This window comes from Cryptomeria japonica, chromosome 7 (genome assembly GCF_030272615.1).
Source record: "Cryptomeria japonica chromosome 7, Sugi_1.0, whole genome shotgun sequence".
Taxonomy (NCBI): Eukaryota; Viridiplantae; Streptophyta; class Pinopsida; order Cupressales; family Cupressaceae; genus Cryptomeria; species Cryptomeria japonica.
The window spans coordinates 265,935,570-265,950,083 of record NC_081411.1 but is presented as its reverse complement, the minus strand read 5'-3'; positions in this window follow the sequence as shown (position 1 = coordinate 265,950,083).

The window sequence follows — 14,514 nt, the reverse complement described above, 5'->3', positions numbered from 1 at the left end:
TTGTCTCACCATCAATGTTATAAGGATATCTTAATCTTGTGAGTATTAGACAATCAATAAAGTTACATACCTATGCAAAGAATGAAGTGATAATGAAACTACATGGAAAAGCTCTTGTCACCTATTTAAGGAAGGTGAACATGAAAGATATTGATTTTGTAGGAGTAAATTTATATTTACTCACAAGCTTAAGTTTACTTAGACTAATTATTAGAATGTTAGATAAACTTTATTTAATTTTATTGTTTATCTACATTAAGTATTATGCTCATACCTAGCCTTCATTGATGCTCACATTCTAATATTTTCCTATATAAGAAGGCTTATTTATAGTTGTATATCATATTAATCTCAATATATTTTATCCATTTGATTATATATCTGATTCTCTTGTGAAGGTTGCGTTCCTGGCTTTACAGTTCCACTCCTGCATGATATAAGAGCCATTCAGCTTGCAACTACTTCCATATCTGAGAATTTTCACTAGTATCAAGTTTTGAGGTCTTGTGAGTTTCATTCTCCATTAATTTCATTTGTTGTGCACATCAATCTATGTGCTGGAAATTTTCTATGGATTCATATTTTTATATCAAGTAATTTTTGGCTCAATCCGGTCATATCTCTGCCTATGTAATGTCCCCATTTTCATGAGGATCTATCCACAGAAGTGTTTGGCCTATCATTTAACCCTCCTAGTTCAAGGGGAGTAATTAGAAGGTCGACTAGGTAGTTTCTTGTGGCTTCACATTCCATTTTAGTATGATTCTATGTGAGATAATGTGTTCTCACGTATTGTGTCATGTGTGTTGCACTTTATATTTATAATGATATATTAATTATCTAAAGTACAATTAAATAAAGTCACTTAAATAATATTATTATTATTTAAGGAGAACCTTCTAGAAAAAATTAATTAAATATTATTTTATGATAAAGGGATCTACTAGAAGAAGGTCGACCTATGTGAGGAAAAGAATAAATAGAGGAGGTAGCCTCATTATTAGGCATCGGTTATTTGATATTTGTATTGATTGGTTTTGTGGAGCCAAGGGTTTCTATAGATCTTTGTATTTGGGAACAAAAACTCCCATAGATAGCATAACTGAGGGAGTGAAAGACCTTTCGAGGGGTTACAACTAAGAGTGAAGGATATCTCAGTCTTTCATACTTGTGCTTATTGGAATTTCATGATAGAATAATGGTAGACACAATAGAGAGAGCTTCAGCTCATGATATTTTACTTTTATGTCCATCAATATCACAAGGAGGGCAAGGCGACTTACCTAAAAGATTTTTGTAAGTGACTCAAGGTGGTTTTAGATCACATATCAAGTCGGAAGAAAATTGAACTAGGACTGCTATAAGCCACGATATTATTAATAACCTTTGGTTTATGCATTGAACTGTTCATTTAATGGTAGCACTATGATTGGAGACATAAGGCAATTTCATTAGGAGTAGATTGAAGGTTATTTCAAGAAGATTGGAAGGAGTTTACAAAGATAAATCGGGTCTGCTATGGGGGTCGAACATGCCTACTGAACCTCAGATTTTAATTCATATCTCTTGGTTCAATAGGAAGATTTTTGTGGGTATTGGTGCTTGGATTTGTTGTTTCGAGACAATCATTTTCATTACATATTTGGCATTGAGGAATGCTAGAATTATTTTTAATTTGACCTACATTAGCAACATGGGCGATTTTATAGAACTACTTCTATTTGGGACAAGAGAGGTGTGGAGGGACTTGATCTTGCTTGCTTCATTATCCTTACATTAAGGCATTTCAACGAGGTTCATTTTGGGATTGATTTCAATGAGTTTTGATGATGTTTATTTATGAAGTCATGGCTGCCTTTATACTTAGATAATTCTAAAACTAGTTGTTGAGAGCCAAGAGTCTTAGCCATTCTTTAGTTGATTTGTAATTAGTCAATTGTCTTAATGATAAAGGGGGAATAAGGCTACATTCAAATCTTATAACCATTTAGTTGTATGCCAAATGTTTGATTAATTGTCTATTGGTTGTATATGTTCATTACACCCTTGAAAGTCATGAATATGTATTAGAGGGGTTAGATTGAAGTTATTATGCATTGTGTTGTTAGTTTAAACATTAATGAGGTCATTTGCAAACATCCTTGATGCTTATAACAACATTGAATAAGACCAAAATTCAGACCATCAGACTGAGACTTTATGAATGAATTGTTTGACAAAATTTCTTGAGTCATCGATAACATAACTCACAAGTTATACTAGAGCCTAGGAACTACATAACACACAGATTATATGAGATAGAAAATTAGAATAGCAAGTTGTCCGCCAATTATTTGACGATATCCCTTGCATATTAGGTCAATTATGAGGAGGGGATATTACAGTGGTATCAGAGTGGTTTCCTTCCATCATGTTGGGGAAGTCTCTAACAATCAAAACATAGGGAAAGATGGCTTTCGACAAATCCACTATTGATTTGATATAGAACTTGTATGATTTATTGAGTGATCTAAAAATAAAACAAGAATTTAAAAGAATGTTTGGGAAATGAAAAAAGAATAGAGATACTTCACCCATGATAGGCATAAATTTATATGATGAATTTGTTAGGTATGCTGATATAACTCAAGAGGATATGAGGACAACAATAGGGAATGAGTTGTCTACATCATCTTTGCAAGATGTTTCACTTGAGACTTCTACATTGGAGGCTAGCATATTGCATGTTAATGACATGGGTGGAAATGGCTTGGATGATCATATTTCTTCTTCAAATTCACATGATGAAAAATTAGACTATGGTAGCCAAGGACAATAGAAAAATCAGTACCTTGTAGTAGCTGCTCCTAGAGAAGAAGATGAGACAAATCAAGACTTGATAGTAATTGATGACTACAATGAAAAACAAGATACCAAAGATCTGAATTGGGATAGTGATATTCCTCCTCATTATTATGAGATTTATTTCCTTATACAAGATGGGTCTCAAGGTGTTGGTTCACAAAGTGCAAGTGTTGACAGTGCAAATTCCAATAGAAATGTACTTGTTAAGCTTACATAATATGACAGGTATACTAATGATAGCAGACACATTTCTTCACTCCATCATGAGAATGATAATACCTTGGAATCATCTCTATATGACACACAAGCATTGGGTGTGAAAGATGGGTTTGGCAGGATGAATTCAAATCATGAGCATTCTAATTTTTTATACCAGACTTTGGTAGATGTGGAAGTTGATCCTCTTCTTAGTGGAGCATCCACTAGTGTTTTATTACTCATGATGAAGGAGACATTTTTCAATGGCATGGTATCATCACTAATTTGTTTGAAGACAACAACATTGGGTAAGTGCACAAAGATGGTGGTAAAAAAGGGGGGTATAAGTGAACACTTTTTTTCTGAAATCAGGTGAACTTGAACTTGGAGGCAAAATTTGAAAGTCATCCACTCACGATATGAAGATAATAAAATGACAAATATTGTAGTAGTTTGAATATAGTTTCCAAACTACTAAACTTTTTCAAAATTGGATAAGATTAAGGGGGTCAAATCCTTCGTGCACAAAAAATTGACCTTGATTTTTTCTGAAAAACATAACATAGTGTCTGACGTGCACATCAAAAAATTCATAGTTAGATTTAGTATTTTGACAAATTCTTTGGCAGAAAGATAGTTAAGAGTGAGCACTAGAAGATGTGTATTTTTTTTGTAATTTTTTGTTCAGTATTTTTTTTTAATGATTTTTCCAATCAAGCACATCCTGAAAATTAGGTACCTGTTCGTGCGTGAAGCATAAGTTGCACCAAACAAATCGAAAATACAATTTTTTTTTAAAATTGTAAAGAATCAAGTGCACTACAATAATATATAAATGTTTTTAAATTTGGATAAGTATATCAAAAGTTATTGAAAAATGGGTGCACCTATGTCTATGAGAACTATGGAGACACTAGTAAAAGAAATTCACTAATAATATGTTGTTGTTGTTCAAATTGAAAACAAATTATATGGTTAGAAAGCTCAGAAGATGGGTGAAAATATGGTGGCAATTTTAGAAATATCCACTTTATGAAGTGTAAACCTGATGGTGACAAAGTTGATAAACCAAGTTGATAAAATAAAATGCATCAAAAATGAGAGAAATGGAGGGAAATCAAACTTCCAATCTGTAGCTTTGTCATCCAGGCCTATTTCCAAGCCCAAATAGTCAAAAGCACATATGGGGTACTTATGGTTTAAAAACCGCGTATGGGGTACTTATAGTGTAAGCAGTGCGTATGCGCTTGTTTCCCTATCAATAGCGCATATGCACTACCTTTACTATAAATAGCACGTACACGTTATTGTATAATATGATATTTTATGTATAATATGTGTATATACATATAATATATGTAATATATAATATGTGTATAATATGACATTGTATATATAATATGTTTATATACATATAAGATATGTATATATAATATATTAAACATATATACACATGTAAGTGTAGCGTCTCTCCCTCTCAAACGCATACAAGGTCTCTCTCTCTCTCTCTCTTTCTCTCTCTCTCTCTCTCTCTCTCTCTCTCTCTCTCTCTCTCTCTCTCTCTCTCTCTCTCTCTCTCTCTCTCCCTTCTACCTTCCTCCATACCCCATCCCTCTTTCTCTTCTTCTCTCCCTCCATAGCCCACTGCAACTGTGTCTGCACTTCTATAGAAGTAAGTGCATTTATTTCTTGTCTGCAACTTCCTCTTTGATTTTTATCTTCTATCCTCTCCTAAAAAAATTGACTGATGGATTTTTGTGTGTATATTGAATAGGAGGAATAAGGTTTAAAATTGAACCACGGGTGTATTACCGTGACAAACAAGGAAACCTGTAGCAATATTCTTCTCGAATGTGTTTTTAATGAGCAGAGGAGATGTGGAAAATAGTGTCAACAAAGAAACATGATAAGTCAGAGTACCTACAATATGTTTTTCAGAAGAAAACAATAGGTAGGAAGAGAAAGAGGGAGAGTAACATAGATAATGTCCTATAGAATGATAGTGGTGGGTATGCGAGAGTTCTCATGTTGTTACACAATGCCTGTCACCTAAAGAAATTAAAGTTTGTTGTATGCATGGCAGTGGTAGTATATGATGATTATCACTTGTCAAACAACTTGGAATGGTACATACCCATGAAAGAAATCAAGTGTGTGATTCCTATAGTTACAATCCAGATCAGTCTTATAACCTTGGAAATTTAATAGCATTATATGTTTTAGAAATTAGGCAGTACTCTTAGGGTTAGGTCAAGCTCTTACACTTGCTTTTTAGTGAAGCCTCGTTGTTTGTTCGCTTGGAGTCTCATTGTATAGTGTTCTATTCATAACTTTAAATTTAATATATCATTTTATTAGCCCACCATATGACCCCTTAGGTGTCATTAGAGGTCGTATTGTTTCCTATAAGGTCATATGGTATCCTATGACCCCTTAAGACCCCTCCTCTTTTCCTCCCCCCCTCTCCCTCTCCCTCTCTCTCTCTCTCTCTCTCTCTCTCTCTCTCTCTCTCTCTCTCTCTCTCTACCTCTCTCCCTCTCCCTTCCTCCATACCCCTTCTTCTCTCCCACCCCCCTCTTCTCTCTCTCTCTCCCTCCCTCTACCTCTCTCTCTCTCTCTACCTTCCCTCCCCCCTCTTCTCTCCCTCTCTCCCTTCCTCTACCTCTCCCTCCCCCCCCTCTTCTCTCCCTCTCTCCCTCTCTCTCCCTCTCCCCTCTCCTCTCCCTCTCTCTCCCTCTCCCCTCTCCTCTACCTCCCTCTCCCCTCTCCCTCCCTCTCCCTCCCTTCCCCCCTCTTCTCTCCCTCTCTCTCCCTCTCCCTCCTTCCCTCTCCCTTCCTCCATACCCATTCTCTCTCTCTCTCTCTCTCTCTCTCTCTCTGTACCCCTTCTTATCTCCCAACCCCCTCTTCTCTCTCTCACTCTCTCCCTCCCTCTACCTCTCTCCCTCTATCTACCTTCCCTCCTCCGTCTATCTCTCTCTCTCTCTCTCCTTCCATCTCTCCCTATCCATCCCTCCCTCTCCCTCTCCCTTCCTCCATACCCCTTCTTCTCTCCCACCCTCTCTCCCTCTCTCCACCTTCTCTCTCTCTCTCTCTCTCTCTCTCTCTCTCCTTCCCTCTCTTCCTCTCTCTCTCTCCCTCTCCTCTCTCTCCCTCTCCTCTCTCTCCCTTCCCCCCCACTTCTCTCCCTCTCTCCCTCTCCCTTCCTTCATACCCCTTCTTCTCTCTCTCTCTCTCTCTCTCTCTCTCTCTCTCTCTCTCTCTCTCTCTCTCTCTCTCTTCCTCCATACCCCTTCTTCTCTCCCACCCCGCCTCCCTCTCACTCTCTCCCTCACTCTCTCCCTCTCCTCTCCTTCCCTCTCCCTCCCTCCTCTACCTCTCTCCCTCTCTCAACCTCTCCTCTCCCTCCCTCTCCCTCCCCCTTCTACCTCTCTCCCTCTCTCTCCCCTCTTCCTCCCTCCTCTCTCTCTCTCTGTCTCTCTCTTTCTCTACCTCTCACCCTCTCTCCCCCCTCCCTCTACCTCTCACCCTCTCTCTCCCTTCCCCCTCTTCTCTCCCTATCCCCCTCTCTCTCCCTCTCCCTGCTTCCCTCCTTCCCTGTCTCTCTCTCTCTCCCTCTCCTCTCTCTCCCTTCCCCCCTCTTCTCTCCCTCTCTCCCTCTCTCTCCCTCTCCCTTCCTCCATACCCCTTCTTTTCTCCCACCACCTCTCTCTCTCTCTCTCTCTCTCTCTCTCTCTCTATCTATTTCCCTCTCTCTCCCTCTCCCTCCTTCCCTCTCTCTCTCTCTCTCTCCCTCTCATCTCTCTCCCTTCCCCCCTCTTATCTCCCTCTCTCCCTTTCCCTTCCTCCATACCCCTTCTTCTCTCCCACCCCCCCTCTTCTCTCTCTCTTTGTCTCTCTCCCTCCCTCTACCTCTCTCAAGAGCATGTACGAGGTACTAAAACTATTAGTTCCCTGCCCTGCCATAACTTTTTAAGGCTTAATAGTGCATACGCGGTACTTATTACTCATAAGCATGTACGAGGTACTATTCCCATTATTCGTTACCCTATGATAACATTTTTTAGGCTTAGTAGCGCGTACGCGCTGCTTATCAGCCCAGAATGGGAAAAAAGCATACCGTTGGGCTTGTCAACATTTTATGGTCTAACAACGCATATGTGGTGTATAGACATAGTTTTAGTTGCCCAAGAGCCTCAACGACCTCAAAAGAAGTTTTTGAGGTTGTTGAAGGCCCCACTAGAACTGTGTCTGCACTTCTATCACTATTGTATACATAAAACTTAGTGAATTTTTTGTTTTTGCATGATTTCAAATGATTGAATTATTGTTTTTATTAGTTTTTTGTTTTTGCATGGTTTCAAATGATTGAATTGTGATTGTTTAATAGTTTGATTCCAAAAAATAGTGATAAGATGCATATTTATGGTTCTTTATTTATTTTTGAACTTTTCTTTACATATATATGTAATATGATTCTACTTAGGTCAACTGATATCAACCATGGGAAAGAACAAGTGAGGAACGATGGAACAACGAGAGGCTCAAAAGGAAAGACAAAGGCAACGTATGAAGAAATTGCGTGACATAAGAACAATGGGAGAAGAAGGTATGTCATCCTCAACATCTCAATTTGATTTACCAAATGAATATAATGCACCTAATGCAATCGAAGAAGAAACATTTGATAATTTACCATTTGAACCTAATGCAATTGAAGAAGATATCGCATTGAATAATCAATTAAATGATGAACATATTACACCTTCTCTACTTGATTAATTGAATGTACATAATGCACCGATGTTAACACCTCCTAGAATCATTTGTAGGAAACCAAAGTATCTAATTGACATTGATGAGAATATATTGAAGTCAATGCCCAATAAAATGAATGAATGAACTTGTAGGAGAATGGTTAAAATAATATGGCAAAACTATTTTAAAAACTTAAATCAAACCGCAAGATGTCAATTAATTGTTCAAATGATTAAAAATTTGAATTTTAGAGAGACAATGAAAATTCTAGGCCTAAGATCATCTGAAAGTAACACTGAAAGAACTATTGTTAGAAATCTATTTGATGCATATCAATCTATTGGTTCAAAATCATGTAGTAAAGATTCTAATGCTACTTGATGTGTCACTACATCAACCATAATGAGCAAGAAAATAAAAAAAGATCATTTGATAAACAAAACAAGTAAGTCATTAAACATTAGTAGAACAACATTAATCAAAGCATTAAAGAGGCGAGAACAAATAGAGGAACCTAACAATAACTCTCTTTGGGCATTCTTGGGCAGACTACCATGCAAAGACAAGGTTGTTGTAGATGCACTAAAAACATTAATTGAAAATTTTTGGCATGACAACACAAGAATATCGCCCAACCAAAGAGATGTTGTTAGAAGATGAATTGGGTCTAAAAATCATGAGCCAAATGTGAAACACTATTTGGATATGACTCAAACTAAATTTTATGAAAGATTCCTTCAAAAGTTTCCTCAAATAAAAATTTCTCAAAGATTTTTTGAAATGGAAAAACCTTTTTATATTAAGATTAATCATGTACACACCACATGTTGTTGTAGGATGCATATTAAATTTTCCATGCATTAAGATATTTTTCATCATATTTGTTCTACTTTACACACTAACGATGTTTTGCAGGAATGTAATATACAAGCACCTCCTAAGTCGGCAAGAGAATTTATTACAAGTGTGCTATGTAATAGACATGATGGTTGCATTTATTATAAGATGCCTTGTTTGGAAGGTTCTTGTGCTATATGTGGTGGTTTGCAACGTTTACCAAGATGCATACATTTGGAGAGCACACATGAAATTGGTGTGAAACTAGTTTCTTTCGGAAAATACAAGATAGTCACATATGGAGTTAAAGATGGAAAAGATTTGAAGAGATGTGAGCTAGTGAAAAATGATATATGTGTAGCTGAATTTATGAAAATGTTTCAAGAGAAACTAGTTTATGAGTACATAATGCATACACATAAAGCTCAATGGTTAGATGAGCAATTCAAGTTATGTAAGGACACATTTCCTCTTGGCACCATTGTCTCTATCATTGATTTCACTGAAAATTATACACTACAACCTCAAAATGAAGTGCAATCCATGTATTATCACTCTACACAAGTTTTTATTTTTGTACACATAGCATTCATGCATGCAGATGATAGCATAGAGGAGGATAGAAAGGTTGTAAGAGAGTATCACTTCTACATAAGTGATGATCGTACTCATTCATCAGAGTTTGTACAAGGATGTTTTAAAGTTTTCTATGATAGTTTAAGGGAAAGGAACATACGATACAACTGACACTTAATATGGTCAGATAATTGCACTACACAATTCAAGAATGCAAGGATGCATGTGACAAGCGGTGTACAACATTTTTGGAATTTCATTGATGTTGGACATGGTAAGGGAGAGCACGATGGTGCAGGGGCATGTGTGAAAAGAGCCCTAGCCAGGGAAGAATTGAAGTACGAAGGTGGTGCTCACTTGGTAGATGCAAAAACAATTGTGCGATGGTGTAAGTCTATGATTGGTCCAGGTAATCCAGGTACGTCATTGGTTCATAGATATTTTTGGTCGATCACTGAATCTAACATTCAAAACTATCTAGATTGTTGTACAGTTGTAGGATCAAGTGACATGCACTCATTTATGAGTTCAAATTCAAGTTCACTGGTAATTTACATGAGACAGATGGTATGTTTTTGCTCTTCATGCATGTATTATTTATGGGAAGAATGTGAATCAAAAGAGTGGGTTGACAAATGGTCTTGTAGACCGTTGGTTCCCATTGATTTATATCAAACTCCCAAAGCACTGCAATTGAGCCAGATGGAGAAATCAGTGGATTTTGACCATGTATCCGACCTAGTGGATTTAGGTGATTTTTTGAGTTAATTTTTTTGCAAGTATTCTTTTTGGTTCATTTTGTTGTACATCATACTTTATTTTTGGTATTAATTAACACTTTATAAAATGCAAGTCATGTGTATGCAGTTTTTGCTGAAGAGAACAATGAAGAAGGAACAAATTACTATTTGTGTCGTTATGTTGAGCCTAAAAGAAAATTGACAACCATAATCATTGATGGAGAGGGTATTGAGTACCCAATAGGGTCTGTTGTCGTGACAGGAACATGGCTTCGGAGATACCCTATCAAGAATTATGATGTTTGGTTGTTCGAGGACTTTGAAACACATAGACATATTCTTCATTTCTCTAACCTTGTTGTTGCAACAAATATTCATTTGATGAAGTATTGTGGTAGACCTCATAACAAGATTTTATGGAAAGTTCGTGAATCTGACCACGACGCAATACTTGACACAATACGGGTTAGAGTTGATCATGAAGGCTCACTTGATTGATTCTATGGTTTAGAGTAGAATGATTTTGAGAATTTTGTATAAATCATCGACGAATTGTTCTATATTCATTTTTTGTATATATAAATGCCCATGAGCTGATTTTTACATGTTTAGGGGCATAATTTTTTATATTTAAGTGGCAATGAGCTGATTTGCACATATGTACATGCCAAATTTTGTATATTAAAATGGTGATGAGCTGAATCGCACATATTGTAATGCCAAATTTTGTATAAAAGCCCATGAGATGATTTGTAAGAAATTTTTTTGTATAATCAAATAGCCAAGAGCTCATTTGACCATATTTAGAGGCAATTTTTTGAATAACATGTGACAATGTTTTGTGACTATTTTGTGTGTCAATGTTTTGTGACTATGTTTTGAGTATATGTGATGTGTCCCTAGTCAATAATGAGCAGTCTTGATTCTTGTATAATCATGGATAATTATTTGAGTCATTATCGAGTCATAGGGGTCATAGATTGAGACTAGATACAATTTGAGCAAAAAATTGTCATTGTTGTAAAAAAAATTGTCAGAAAAGTTGTCAAGCAACTTCTACATTGCGTCGATAGGGTATGACTCTTGAAGTTTTGGTGCTTTGGGATGCACGACAAGGGCATGCCTAGAGTAAAACTACCCACCCAGACGCGCTCGTGACGTCGATTTGTGCATGTGATGAACAAAATCAATTCTAGCCAATCTTACAACTTTTCCTTGCAAGCAACTGACAGTTTTTGGAGCAAGTGAAAAAAAGCTACTTATTGAAAATGGCTCTGATTCATCAAAAATTGAGATAGAACCTTATAGAGGAGACTCACACGACCCCACGGGATCAAACAGATCGACCGTATGTGTCGTGGATTGGAAGAAACAGTCCGTCAAATTTTGACAATTTTTTGGACTCAGGGCACTTGAGAGATTGCACCGGTAGGGTATGACTCTCGATGTTCTGGTGCTTTGGGATGCATGATAGGGGCATGCCTAGCATAAACCTTCCCACCCAGATGTGCTTGCAATGTCGGTTTGTGCACACGATGAACAAAATCAATTCTAGCCAATCTTGCAACTTTTACTTGCAAGCAACTGACGGTTTTTGGAGCAGGCAAAAAAATGCTACTAATTGAAAATGGCTTCATGTCATTGAAAACTGAGATAGGCCATTGTAGAGGATCCTCACGTGACCCCACGAGATCAAACAGATCAATCGTATGTGTCATGGATTAGAAGAAACAGTCCATCAAATTTTGACAACTTTTTGGACTCAGGGCACTTGAGAGATCGCACCGGTAGGGTATGACTCTCGACGTTCTGGTGCTTTGGGATGCATGACAGGGGCATGCTTAGCGTAAACCTACTGACCTGGATGTGCTCATGATGTCAGTTTGTGCACACGACGAACAAAATTTGACCATTGCGAGCGTGAGGGTGCTCTCACACCAAACACATTGTTGTTTATATTCATATTGTCGATTTTTGTTGTTTATATTCATATTGTTAATCACAGATGCAAATATTCATTTAAATTTATAAAAGAGAAGCCACCAAATACAGTGAATACACAATAATGAACTGAATACAAGGAGTTTTGTAGGGTTAATTCAACATTTTAGAAATTTTATCAAATCATATTCCACGATTGCAATGTTTTATATCATATATTTTTGTTATTTATATTCATATTGTTGATTACATATGCAAATATTCATTTAAATTTATAAAAGGACAACCACAAATTACAATTAATACAAAATAATGAACTCATTACACATTTATTGGATTAAATATCGATATTTATATATATAAAAAAGGCATGTCTGTCAAGTCAATACAAGTATTACAAAAATGTGGCATATGCCATGTCCAATTCAATATACAATAAAAATGTAGAATATATCTACATGTATTGGTCATTTTATGACCAAAACTAACACTATATGATCCTAAACTTGTGGTGGATCATCAAAATCAAGCCTCTTCAGTGCAGTATGTGGCCGTGTAGATGGCTGCAAAACCACAATTCAAAAGCCAAGTTAGAATTCTTTTGTAAAAAATAGTTCACAATTAACAACATAACTATGCATTTAACTTTAATTCCTTTGCAATTGAAATGTAGATTACCTCATCGGCTGATCTAGGAGCTAATGTCTTCAGTCTCCTCTCCTTGTCACTCTTAGGAGTTTTCTTCAAGACATACTTAAATGGATCCACATTATGGTCATACCGTGAAGGAGTCTATTGTAGATTAAATTTACAACTAATACAATGTACTAACATAAATATATCAAAAACACTTAAAATCTATAATATAGAGAACAATGACATACCTATGCCTAAGATGCTTCTCCAATGGATTGAGGATGGCTCATCATCAATGTAGAAACTGTCGCTATTACCTATACAAAAAGTGTACAAAGCTTAAACACAATTAATATAATGATAAGTATTGAAGGTTGAAAACAATTAATTTTACATATCAAACAAAAGTGTACTGGATCCTAAGATGCTTGTCTAGTGCAAGGAGGAGGATTCACCATTGACGAAATAGGTATGGATATTTCCTTTATGAAAAAATTATAAGATTATAATATATCACAAGTTCACATGTGCGCATGCATATAATCATTAAATCAAGAAAATAAAGTAGAGATACATACCTCCACCCTCTCTTGATCCGCAGGTGAATCAGGTGCGTTCAACATATCCACAAAGCTTAATGGCCACTGTACATGTAAAATAGACAAAAAACACTAATCAATCTACAAACCCCAACTAATACTTGATTTCGACATTTTCAAACAATTGTAAAACTAAAAATGTGTTCAATTACCTTCTTCACACGTTTTGGCATCTTCGAGGAATTATTTTTCTTAGGACGAGCCCTAGACGCGGAGGGGGTACCCTAAAAACAAAAAATTAACATGAGATATTAGTACAGATAATAAATTAAACATAATTTTAAAAAGCTAAAATGAAATGACTTGCATATTCCATCAAAACAATACATAAAAAGAGTTGTACAAAATATGATATCGTATAACCTTGTAGGCCAAAATCGATCGCTCAGAGCATGATGTCATCAATTCTAGACATTTCGTCCCCTGTCAACACCTGCAAACTAGAAATTGGACCAAGCATTAAAGATAGTCAGTATATCTTGTATTTTTTTGAAGTTAAAGTGTACTATTTTATTTTAACATGTTACAAAATTTATACCTTAGGCATCAAAGTTGCAGCTATGGTAACTAGGGGAGGTGTATGGGATACCTCTGTTGCATCCTAAAATGCATATTATTTGTCTCAATTTAAATTGTTGTATAAATGAAAATTAATTTATGTAATTACAAATTTAAAGTGACTGATAAATAAAATGTTATGAATTCAAATCAACACACCTGTGTCTGTGGCTCATGGGCAAACACCATGTCCATCAACCCATCTGTCAGTGTGACATCCTCAACCATGTGAGCCTAACATCTACAACCGCAAATCATGCACAAATGATATGAGTATCCATCTGCACCAGTTGCATCATCTATCCTCGAGAATTTCCTCGAGCAACTGACACACATATTCTCGATGGGCTCTATGTCACCCTCTAATGACTCATCATCCAATACAATAGGGTGTGCTAATGATGTCCCATGTTGGATGATGGCACTAGTCAATGTTGTGGCCGTCTGAAGAGTCTGTAGCTCCATCAACTCTTTCAGCTCTAATGGGACAGCCTGATGCACCTTGGGTTTGGGTGCTAGGTGCGGCGACTCTCCGCGGCTAATCATCTACGGGATCCAGGTCTATCTTGGGCAGAGCCACCACCTCTACCATGAAACTCTCTCATGTCAAAATAGTTTGGCCGCACATTGAGCACAAACTCACAATATATTTTTCTCAAAAAATATAATGGCACCTCATAATTATTACAAGGTGGATCATCAAAGACCATCCACCACCTCCGCCAAAAAAGATTCTTCATCTACGCATTGGTTCACCAATGTATGGGAAACCTCTTTGCAATAAGAGGTAATGACTTACCAGTTTTGAGATCAACAAAAAGGGCACA